This window comes from Nomascus leucogenys, unplaced genomic scaffold (genome assembly GCF_006542625.1).
Source record: "Nomascus leucogenys isolate Asia unplaced genomic scaffold, Asia_NLE_v1 Super-Scaffold_285, whole genome shotgun sequence".
Lineage (NCBI taxonomy): Eukaryota > Metazoa > Chordata > Mammalia > Primates > Hylobatidae > Nomascus > Nomascus leucogenys.
This window is the reverse complement of record NW_022095770.1, coordinates 4192057-4204136: the sequence shown is the minus strand read 5'-3', so window position 1 is coordinate 4204136 and position 12080 is coordinate 4192057. Positions and strand designations below refer to the sequence as shown.

The following is a 12080-nucleotide window of genomic DNA, read 5'->3' as shown; positions in this document are numbered from 1 at the left end:
GAATGTGTCAATTTATTCATTATTAATTCTACGTATATTTGAGTACATAAGACAGTAGGAGTGTACTAGGTACGAGAAGGAAGATAAAACAGAACTATTTTTCTTGAGGTGTTCATAATCTAGGTGGAGAAGCAGAGACATCCACAAACATTACAAGAGATTATTAAATGTATAATAAAATCCATAATTATTGCTTTGAAACAGTATTGGCGTCCAAAAATTCCTCCGAAGAACAATTTTTGAAGTAAAACAGAAAGCTCAGAAGTAGGCAATGGGTGAGGCTAAGGGTCTGGTATTGGGGTGGAGAAAGTAGTGATGGGATAGAGAAATAATGGCAGATGCTAATGATTTGGGGGTAATTTGGGAGAATAGGCTAGGATCTAGATGATTGAAAAAAAGGCTTCTCTGAACACAATCTGGTTTGCTTGGAGGGTGCTGATGTGGAGTAGAACATGTTTAAAGAAAAAGCAAAGGCAGAAAAGTGACAGTTGAAGGAATGTCCAGCATAGAGCCACCATCAGTAGTGTCTGACCAAGCTGGGGTTTTATCTCGGACCCCTCATTTCTCTACTCTGAGCCTTAACTGCTTCTACTATAAAAGGAGAGATTTGACTATTCAGTGGTTCCCAGACTTTTGTTTTTCACAGGTCATAAAATGTAAAAAAAAAATAAACCTGAGATTTTTAACTTTTAATTATAATATCCAAGTAAGAGCATTAAAGCAACTATATTTATCCAACTGTCCTCTATTTATCAGCATCTTTTCATAAAGGGAGGTCATACTTGTAGGAGAATGGAGTGGAATCTATTTTATTTTATGAAATTATTAAAAACCTGATTATATTTTCCATATTGTCCTCATTTTGTAGAGTCGGGGTGGAAACTTTATCACAGCATGGGTCTGAGGACCATTATTTAGAAACCACAAGAGACTTGTCCTGCAGGGTCTCATCTGGCTTTGACATTCTAGGATTAAAGTAAAGAGCAGTAGGACCCACTTTCCCTCTTGTGTTACGGAAACTGCCTTTACAAAAATTATGACAATTCTGACCTAACTGACTCCATCTTGCTTCTAACCTCCAAGCTGCCCTTGCTCATTCCTGGGCACAGGCCAAGCTGACTATGGGAGGAATTTAGTTTATTGTTTAACTTTGAAACAAAGATGATAGTCCCTTCCTAAAACAAATCACCTCCTTGCTTGGGAATCGGACCTCCCTTGTAAGACTAACAAATTAGCCACAAGATTAGATATTATAGCTCAGGAATTATGTAGCCAGAGGCCACAAGATTTCAAACCTACCCAATTACTCCTATAGATAACATTGTTGTAGGGTGGGCACAGTGGCTCATGCCTGTAATTCCAGCACTTTGGGAGGTGGGTGGATCATTTTAGGTCAGGAGTTCAAGACCAGCATCGCCAACATGGTGAAACCCTGTCTCTACTAAAAATACAAAAATTGGCCGGGTGTGGTGGCAGGCACCTGTTATCCCACCTACTCAGGAGGCTGAGCAGGGAGAATCGCTTGAACCCAGGAGGTGGAGGTTACAGTGAGCCAAGATTGCGCCACTGCCTGGGCAACAGAGGGAGACTCTGCCTCAAAAAAAAAAGAAAGAAAAAAAGATAACATTGTTATAGTCTCAGCAATGCACCAAGATTTAACAGTCACTCCTTGTCTGAGATAACGCGCCCCAGAGTTCTTTGTCCTACCTCCAAGACAATTGAGAGCAGACACAAAGGTGAGGTTAGAGTGAAAGTTTAATAAGCGAAAGAAGAAAGCTCTCTGCCAGCAGAGACGGAGTCTTGAATGGGTGCCCCTATGAGGCTGGTGTCCAGGGTTTTTAAAGACTGGGAAGGGGAAGGAATGTGCTTAGTTGCCCCGGGACCAATCAGGAGCTGAAATGATGATTCCTAGACGCTGCTTAGCTTGGCCCCGGACCTATCAAGGGCTGAAGTGATAATTCATAGAGGCCGAACTTATAGTCCAAAAAGGAAAGTAGAGTGTCCACTGGAACCCACTGGAGCCCACTGTACCCACGCCCACAAAAGGAGAAGAAACTTTGTCCTGGAAGCCCGCTGACTATAAAAAGGACAAAGACATTTCTATGCCAGGCCTTGTTCCTTTATGTGAGTGAGATGGAAGTTTGTTGAAGTTTTTATCCAAATGGACCTGAGGTTTTTCTGTCTGTGCATCCGTGGGCATGTCTCCAGGCACAACACCCTGTGCCTGTTCCCTTATAGGTGCCTGCAGCTTGAGTGTTTTCCCAGGCTGCTTTTTATGTTATGTGGGGATGAGGCACTGACGTGTGGGCCGGGAGCTCTCTGGGGACCCTTCCCTTGTTATCTACCTAAGGCAAGCTAACTAACTCCCTTCAACATTACTATTGTAAAACCTAAGGGCCGGGCGTGGTGGCTCATGCCTGTAATCCCAGCACTTTGGGAGGCTGAGGCGGGCGGATCACAAGGTCAGGAGATCGAGACCATCCCGGCTAACACAGAGAAACCCTGTCTCTACTAAAAATACAAAAATTAGCCTGGCATGGTGGCGTGTGCCTGTAGTCCCAGCTGCTGGGGAGGCTGAGGCAGGAGAATGGTGTGAACCCGGGAGGCGGAGCTTGCAGTGAGCCAAGATTGCGCCACTGCACTCCAGCCTGGGCAACAGAGTGACACTCTGTCTCAAAAAAAAAAAAAAAAAACCTAAGATTGGCTTTCTAGGTATTTTTCAGACCCCGTATTCTGATGGACCAGCTGGCATCACTCAGATTGGCAAACTGGCTCATCTGGTCTTGTGGCCCCCAACCAGGAATTCACTCAGCACAAGAACACAAGCTCTGACACCCTATGATTTCATCCTTGACCCAACCAATCAGCATTTCCCACTCCCTAGCCCCCTGCCTGCCAAACTATCCTTAAAAAACCCTAGCTTCCAAATTTTCAGGGAGGCTGATTTGAGTAATAATAAAACTCCAGTCTTCTATTTAGCTGGTTCTGTGCTTATTAAACTCTTTCTCTATTTCAATAATGCTGTCTCAGTAAATCGGCTTTTCTGGGCAGTGGGCACAATGACCCCATCCGGTGATTACACTGCTCTACCACATAGCTGATTATGACACCTACCCCTCTCAGACACCATCAGCTCCAATTTGGACCTATTCTTTGATTTTTTTTGTTTTTCAGAGTTGATCTCTACTTCTCACTCGAACCTCTGATCTCCCACATCATCTGACCTCCACAAGTACACGTGCACAATTCACCAGAATCACGTAGGACAACTAGGAAATTCTTTTTAAGGATTTCATGCTAGACTGTTAATAGCTTAGTGAGTCATACTTTTATTTGAATATGTTAAACTCCTTAAAAAAAAACCTCTTAAGTCAAAAGATTGCATCTTTCATAGTTATTTCCCACGAGCTCAGTAGGTAGTGCTAACACTTAGTACCCTAATCTCCATCAGGAGTGAAGATGAAACTGGCTGCTATAAACATGTCCCTACCCTTTCATGCTGTCAGGCCATTTTGGGACTCTACCCTAAACATGCACTTGAATGGAAGTTCTAAACTCAGGGATCGTGGCTGTGTGGCTGGAGGAGAACAGGTTCACAGGCCGGCCCCAGGCAGGAGGGGCGAGGGAGCGATCCGGGTGCCGCCCCGCCCCTCGCCTGAGCATCTTCTTAAAAAAAAAAAAAAAAAAAAAAAAAAAAAAAAAAGCGCGGGTGTGCCTTGCGCAGGCGCAGTGCTGTGTGAGCCTTAGCCGCGCAGGCTCAGTGAAGGGAGGATGGCGGATCTGTTATCTTTTGCGGTTCCCACCAAGAGTGACAGAACCTTGCTAGTGTGGGAGCTGAGCTCTGGACCCACGGCCGAGGCTTTGCATGTGAGCTGGGGCCAGGGTGGAGGGAGGGATGGAGAAAGCCGCCCACCCGCTAACTGGGAGTTCCAGAGTCCTGCTTCAGCACCTCACCTGCCTCAGCCTCTGCTGAAGGACCCTTTTTTTTTTTTTTTTTTTGAGACACACTGTTGCTCTGTTGCCCAGGCTGTAGTGCAGTGGCGCGATCTCAGCCCACTGCAGCATCCGCCTCCCGGGTTCAAGCGATTCTCCTGACTCGGCCTCCGGAGTAGCTGGGATTACAGGTGCCCGCCACCACACCTGGCTAATTTAGTATTTTAGTGGAGGCAGGGTTTCACCTTGTTGGCCAGGCTGGCCTCGAACTCCTGACCTCAGGTAATCCGCCCGCCTTGGCTTCCCAAAGTGCTGGAATTACAGGCGTGAGCCACCGCGCCTGGCCTGCTGAAGGACTCTTAATTCTAGAGGGGACCCCAGCAGACAGCTACCCCAAACAGATTTTTAGAGTCCCGGAGAGGTACCTCTCCACAGTCAGCACATTTTACCCTCTAGGACTTCTTAAAGTTTAGGATCTTAAGAAGAAAACTTGTTGGTTAAGTGGGAAGTGTTTAGAATTGCATCCTTCTCGGAGGGTTTGGGGAATATGAAGGCATGGGCGGTTTTGTTTTCTGGGCGTGAGATTTCATGCGCTTATTTGGCGTAGGACCACCCCCACACCTTTCTCTGTTCACAGCATTTTCCCAGTTTGGCCTTTTGTATTCAGTCCGGGTCTTCCCAAATGTTGCAGTGGCCCATTCTGGTTTCTATGGCGTCACTAAGTTTTATTCAGCAATGGCTGTCCACGGAGTCCAAAAGTCATGTGACCGGAAGCAGCTTTTTCAGACATCTCCTGTCAAGGTGGCTCCAAATATGGAATTCCTAGCTCCGCTGAAATGAAGTGCTGAATTCAATAATAGATAGCATTTGTCCAGCACTCTGGTTTACAGAATATTTTCAGATGCATTGCCACACTAACCTTCCAATTCTCTGGTTTTTTTAGATTAAGAAACTCAAACTCAGGATGGTTAATTGACTTGCTTAAGGTTCCTGACAAGAATTATGGAAGCTTGAGGTTGAACTCAAACCTACTGATGCTAAACCCCATGTCATTTTATGCTGTCCCTTTTTAAGAAATCTCAGCTTGGGCAACATAGTGAGACCCCATCTCTACAGAAAAAATTTAAAGATCAGGCTGGGCACGGTGGCTCATGCCTGTAATCCCAGCAGTTTGGGAGACTGAGTCGGACGGATCACTTGAGACCAGGAGTTCGAGACCAGCCTTGGCAATATGGCAAAACTCTATCTGTACTAAAAATACAAAAAATACAGTTCCCTATTGCGCTGTGCCTCAGTGGCCTCCTGTGTAGGGTAGAGGTAGCAATAGCACCCACCCCATAGATGACGACACAAGTAAATCTCCTAAAATGTGCCTGGAACATAGGAAACACCCAGTAAATGTGAGCTGCCAGCAACACCACCAGCAGTACCATCCCAGAGGCCAAAAGTCAGTAGACCAGGACCTTTGGTTTTAAGTAATGTTTACCTCTGCCTAATTTTGTTAGTTGTGGCTCCTTCTTCATGGCGAAAGAGAGCTAAGTGCTTGTCTACAGAGGCAGAGGGAAGAGTGAGCACAGCTGGGAGGATTCTGCTCAGTCTGTAATGGGCCTGGGGGAGAAGAGCCCCAGGGAACAGAGAGAGGTGTCAGCAGCTGTAGAGAGAGGAGGCTCCAGCTGGGCGTGGTGGCTCACACCTATAATCCCAACACTTTGGGAGGCTGAGATGAAAGGATTGCTTGAGCCCAGGAGTTCAAGATCAGCCTGGGCAGAAAAACAAGACCCCATCTCTACAAAAAATACAATAATTAGCTAGGCATGGTGGTTCCCACCTGTAGTCCCAGCTACCTGGAAGGCTGAGGTGGGAGGATCACTTGAGCCCAGGAGTTCAAGGCTGCAGTGAGCCATGATTGCATCACTGAACTGAATCCTGGACAACAGACTGAGACCCTGTCTCTGAAAAAAAGAGAGAAAAGGGAGGCTCTGAGAAGGGGAAGGTAGGCCCTGCAGGAGGCTGCCCCTTTGGCCTTGAGGAGGGGCTCTTGGAATTACTTAATGTTCCTTAGGAGAGCAGAGTCAGTGCACAGGTTCGCTGAGAGCAGCATCTTCATCTGTTAATTAAAAATGGGATCTAAGGCCGAGCACAATGGCTCATGCCTGTAATCCCAGCACTTTGGGAGGCTGAGGTGGTCGTATCGCTGGAGGCCAGGAGTTCAAGACCAGCCTGGCCAACATGGAGAAACCCTGTCTCTACTACAAATACAAAAATTGACCGGGTGCAGTGGCTCACGCCTGTAATCCCAGCACTTTGGGAGGCCAAGTAAGGCGGATCACCTGAGGTTGGGAGTTCGAGACCAGCCTGACCAACATGGAGAAACCCCATCTCTACTAAAAATACAAAATTAGCTGGGCGTGGTGGTGCATGTCTATAATCCCAGCTACTCGGGATGGTGAGGCAGGAGAATTGCTTAAACCCGGAAGGTGGAGGTTGCAGTGAGCCGAGGTCGCACCACTGCACTCCAGCCTGGGCAACAAGAGCGAAACTCCATCTCAAAAAAAAAAAAAAAAAAAAAAACCACACACACACACACAAAAAAAAATTAGCCGGGCATGGTGGCACACACCTGTGGTCCCAGCTACTCAGGAAGCTGAGGCAGGAGAATCGCTTGAACCCAGGAGGTAAAGGCTGCAGTGAGCCGAGATCGTGCCACTGCACTCCAGTCTGGGCAACAGAGCAAGACCCTGTCTCAAAACACAAAGAAACAAAACCACACAAACTTTGAGGGGGAAAGACTGAAAAGGGGGAAAGACTGAAGCTGGAAGGGAAGGTTCTAACCCAAGACTCTGGGAATGTATGATGAAATTTTACTGGCCCGTATTCAGGTGATTTTTTTCTTTTCAATGCTTTAGCTTTGTGGAAAACTGTAGGCATAATTTAGCTATCTCTAAGGACCAAATGTAAAAATGTTTTATGAACATCAGAAAAATCATCTCCCACAAAATTTCTCTTTGGATTTCACAGTTCAAGTAAAGATTCTGCCCCTCTTCCTTCCTCCCTGCACCTCCGGCCCCATCTTGGCAAAGGAAGTAATCCATTGTCCTCCATCCAAGAAGATAAATCAGATGGAGGCATCGCCTGGTGCTCTGTAAGGCTTGTGAGAAGTGCTTCTAATTCTTCATGTGGGAGGGTCGCTAGTGTGGGCAGTGGGATGAGAAGGAGGCAGCAACAACTAGGACATTCTCAAACTCCTGGGACTGTGCAAATAAATAGATGGTAAGCTCACAGTTTCGTGAGCCAAGAGCGAGGATCTGAAGTCATCACTAGGCATCTCTTTGAGGATCTCTACAGGCCTGGAGCAGTCTGTCTGTCATAATCCATAATCTTCTTCTATATTAAACTGTGGCCACGTGGTTCTGGCAACACCCTGAGGTACACAGAGAATAACCTCAGATGGGAATCCAAAAATCTGCGCTTGGGGATTTTCTCTACTTACTAGCTGTGTGACCTTGTGCAAGTCACTTAATGGTGCCTGGCACACAGGCATTTAATGAATGTGGATCAAGTGAATAAATAAGTAAGCCACCTCCCTGAGCCTCAGTTTCCTCATCTGGGAAATGGAAAAACAGTGCTTCTCCAACAGGCTGCAATATGTAGGTAGAATTGCTTCCTAAATGGTTCATCTCAAACTTTCATGCCCTTTACAGGAGTCACCTGGGGAGCTGCTCAAATGCAGATTCGGACTCAGTAGTTCTGGGGTTGAGGGGCCTGAGTGCTGCATTTCCAGCTAACCCCAGGGAATGCTAATGCTGCCTGGCTGGACCACACTTTATTATTTTATTTATTTTTTGTGTGTGTAGAGACAAGGTCTCGCTGTGTTGCTCATGCTGGTTTTGAACTCCTGGCCTCAAGCCATCCTCCCGTCTTGGCCTCCCAGAGAGCAGGATTACAGATATGAGCCACTGTACCTGGCCTGGACCACACTTTATTATACAGATTTACATTTTTTTAAAGCAGGGTCTTGCTCTGTCCCCCAGGCTAGAGGGCAGTAGCGTGATCATGGCTCACTGAAGCTTGGAACTCCTGGGCCCAAGCCTCCCGAGTAGTTCGGACCACAGGGCACGTACCACTGTGCCCAGCTAATTTTTTTTTTTTTTTTTTTTTTTTTTTTTTTTTTGAGAGAAAATGTCTCCCTGTGTTTCCCAGGCTGGTCTGAAACTCCTGGGCTCAAACAGCCCTCCCACCTCAGCTTCCCGAAGTGGTGGGATTACAGGTATGAGCCACTGTGCCTAGCCCTGGACCAGACTTTAACTAGCAAGGTTCTAGATTCGAAAGTGCTTTCCAGGTGCGTGAAATCATTATTTCTTCAGCCAATGGGGTGGGAGGGCTGTGCCAAGGGTAGAGGGACCAAACACGGCGAGGGAGCTGGGGACACCCACACATGGGGATAAAGGAAAATCTTGAGTTCCTTCAGGGAAATCCTAGCTAGCTCTGAGAAGTAAATAAGCAACTTGATAAGCAGGAAGGTAATAGTAGTCTAAAACAATAGCTGAGGAAGTTAGAGCCAGGAGATGTGTGGTTCCCCTCTCTAGAAACTAAAGATAACATATTTTTTTTTTTTTTTTTTTTTTTTTTTTTGAGACGGAGTCTTGCCTGTCGCCCAGGCTGGAGTGCAGTGGCGTGATCTCGGCTCACCACAAGCTCCGCCTCCCGGGTTCACGCCATTCTCCTGCCTCAGCCTCTCCGAGTAGCTGGGACTACAGGCGCCCGCCACCACGCCTGGCTAATTTTTTGTATTTTTTATTAGAGATGGGGTTTCACCATGGTCTCGATCTCCTGACCTCGTGATCCGCCCGCCTCCGCCTCCCAAAGTGCTGGGATTACAAGCGTGAGCCACCGCGCCTGGCCTAAGATAACATCTTAACGTATGTCCCTGAGTTGTTTTTCAGAAGGCCAGACCCCTCCAAAAGGGATCCGCTGGCATGTAGACCTCAGATCAGCAGGTGCTGAGGACTGACTCTGACTATAGTTCGCTCTAAATTTCTTCCTGAGGGACCTGGAGGAGGCCGTGCCCATGAGCCAGAGCTAACATTCTTTTCTGCCGATCCCACATGTCTAGACAAAGCTTCGCCTCCTGAACCAATCGCAAATCAGAAAATCTCTGAACCCACCTTATGACTTGTGGGTCCTGCTTTGAGACTTCCTGCCTTTTTAGGTCAAACCAACGTATAGCTTCCATGTATCGATTTATGATTTTACCTGTAAAACCTGCTTTCCTGAAATTTACTCCTGCCTTTTAAAATCCTTAGCTGCAGCTGGGCACAGCAGCTCACGCCTGTAATCCTAGCACTTCGGGAGGCCGAGGTGGGCAGATCACTTGAGGCCAGGAGTTTGAGACCAGCCTGGTCAACATAGTGAAACCCCGTCTCTACTAAAAATACAAAAATTAGCTGGACGTGGTGGTGCATGCCTGTAGTCCCAGCTACTCAGGAAGCTGAGGCAGGAAAATCGCTTGAACCCAGGAGGCAGAGGTTGCAGTGAGCTGAGATCGCACCACTGCACTACAGCCTGGGCAACAGAGTGAGTGAGACTCTCTCTCAAAAAAAAAAAAAAATCCTTACCTGCAAGCCATCAAGAGTTCATATCTTAAGCATAAGCCACCCAATTCCCCTTGCTTGGAGTCCTGCAAACAAATGCTTTCATTTCTCTATTGTTGCAAAGTCTCAGTGTGGACATGTGGTGTTATTGCGCCAGGTGAGAAGACCTGGTTTGGTTCTACAACATTCCGATGTGCCCAGGATTGAGGAGATTCCTGGGATGCAGGACTTTGTGTGTTAGAACCAGGAGAGTCCCGGATAGAACAATTTGGTCACCCTATGGGGATAATGAAAGAGAAAGGCATGCTTTGGTCTAAGTTGCTGTGTGACCTGAAAAAGGACCAGGCAGCTGATTGCTCAGGTCCCGCCTTAGACCAGTTAGTCTAGTACCTCCTATTTCACAGGGGTGAAAGCCAGCCCAGAGAAGTCTAGTAACTTGTCCACATCACCCAGCTACTCAGGGGCAGGGCTGAGGCCAAGCTCCCACCTTCCCACTCCCTGTCCAGCTCAGCACCTTCTCCATCAGTTCACGTTGTCTTCTCTTAACAGATTCCTCTTGATTTGGCAAACACAGCATGTTTATTTATAAATTGGCTTGTTTGGAGCCTGAAATGTGGCATCATTGATTTTGGCTGTGAGGTGTTCACATTTTTCCTCTCTTTGTTTTGGTTCGCTAAACCATGTTTTGTGAGCAAAACCACAAAGTAATAAAAACACAATGAGGCTGCTGAAGTTGTTCAAATGCAAAGCATCCAGAAATGTGACGGCATAGACTTTCTCAGATTTATTGTATGTCCTCAGACAATAGATAAAAAATGCATGGGGTTTACTTCCAGGGATTTACAGACCAATGTAAGTAAACAGCTGGGGTTTCTTTTTAGGCTGTTTCTCTTGGAGGTGGTGCAGGAGGTTGAGGAAAGCACCTCTGATGAGCAGATAGCTGGAGGCTGTTCCCACAGTCATGTCCCAGCGAAGAAGTCAGAGTCCGGCAGCCATCAGAACCAAGGTATGTGTGGTGATCTTCGGAATGCCACTCCAAATCCTTTGCACTTTCTTTTGTACACAGCAGGAGTTGTAAAAGAATGCTTCCTTTTATTATTAAACTGAGAATCCATGCAGAGAGTTTACACTAAACGCGTGAATACATTGTGTTTTAGAAGGCTGGGTGCCCTCAGTCCCCAGATCTTTCAAGTGTACCATTAAGTTCAGGTAGGTTTTTGGAGACAGAGATTGGCCGCATCATATCTGTGACACTGACTCTTCTGGTGTAGGTTTGCATGTCCAGGGAGTCTGAGTGCAGCCCCTGATCAGTGCTTCATGCCAATCTGTGAGTCTGTTCCAGGAACTAGAGGAGAGAGAGCCTTAGCCTTGCCTGCAACCAGATGAATGGTCAGCTTTAGTGGTGAACACTTTGCTTTTTGAATAGTGTGGTTGGCTGGCAGCTCTTGTCATTGTTTATCTCTCTCTTAATTTAACAAACCAAGCTGAAGCCTGAGCACAGCTACAACCTTGTCCAATCTCTTTAGCAACAAAATACCTGTGTGTGCATATCTTATTGCTCAAAACATTGGACAAGGCTGTATACAAACTCACACACAAACATACACAGACACACTGCACAGGAGACCCCTGATAAAACACACAAATTTTAAAAATTTATTTTTAAACAAATGCAGTGGGATGATCATAGCTCTCTGCAGCCTTGAACTCCTGAGCTCAAGCGATCCTCCTGCCTCAGGCTCCCAAGTACTTGGGACTACAGGCGTGAGCCACTGCACCTGGCCATGCAGTGAAGGACTTCCCAAGCAAGACCTTGACTTGGAAAGTTGCCACCAACTCCCCCGCTCTGTGGGAAGTTTTGGGGGCAGGGAGTTTAAACTCTCAAATTTAGCTGGTTTGCATGGGGAGTTCTTTCCCAGTGATGAGTTGGGGCTGCTTCTGAAGAACATTTAGAATTTAAATCTAGAGTTCTCCCCAGTCAGAGTAAAAAATGGCAGCAAATAAATGTTAGATCACAGCCTCTTCTTAGTCATACCCATTTATGCATGTCATGGGGGCATTGCCAAAGAAAGAAGTGAGTTAAGTGTAAGGGAATCTGATCGGGGCTGGACCAATAACCAGACTCATCCGAATGCTTGGCTGATGATTTTCCAGTTGCTCCGTGGTTTATCCTTTGTGAGGATGCGAGTGACAATCAGAGTTGGAAACGTGGGGCCTCAGCTCTGCTTCATAAACCAGGCAAGGAAGAGCTGAGGGTGGAGTAAGGGGTTGCCGGTGGAAGGAAAGTCTGAATTTGAGGAAGAAAAAGGACAGTGCAGCAAAGAGTTGGGTGCCTTTCAAGCTTATAAAGGATGCAGTGGGCTGTAACAGAGCTCTCTGAATGAGGGAAGCACAGCCCACCAGCAAAGCATTTACCACCTGTGTGTGTCTCAAATGGCCAGTGGGGCAGTTCCTGCTGTGGCCTGATTCCATGGACAGCACCACTCATCTCACTCCCCAACTCCAGCACACGTTTTCCCACTGGGAGCTCGGCCAACCATTTTGGATCCCTGAAGG

The 12080-nt window shown here is 46.9% G+C and overlaps 1 long non-coding RNA gene across 2 annotated transcripts in view; it reads left to right on the top strand.

Moving 5' to 3' along the window:
* Nucleotides 1–3726: 3726 nt before the first annotated feature.
* LOC115833607 overlaps nucleotides 3727–12080 on the top strand; it is a 34985-nt gene continuing 26631 nt past the window's right edge. Inside the window, exons 1-2 of one of the 2 annotated variants that reach the window (XR_004028990.1) lie at nucleotides 3727–3867; nucleotides 10406–10530. This is a non-coding gene — a long non-coding RNA (uncharacterized LOC115833607). Of the gene's footprint in view, nucleotides 3868–10291; nucleotides 10531–12080 lie in introns of those variants that run through there. The other variant, XR_004028991.1, reaches the window with a different exon arrangement.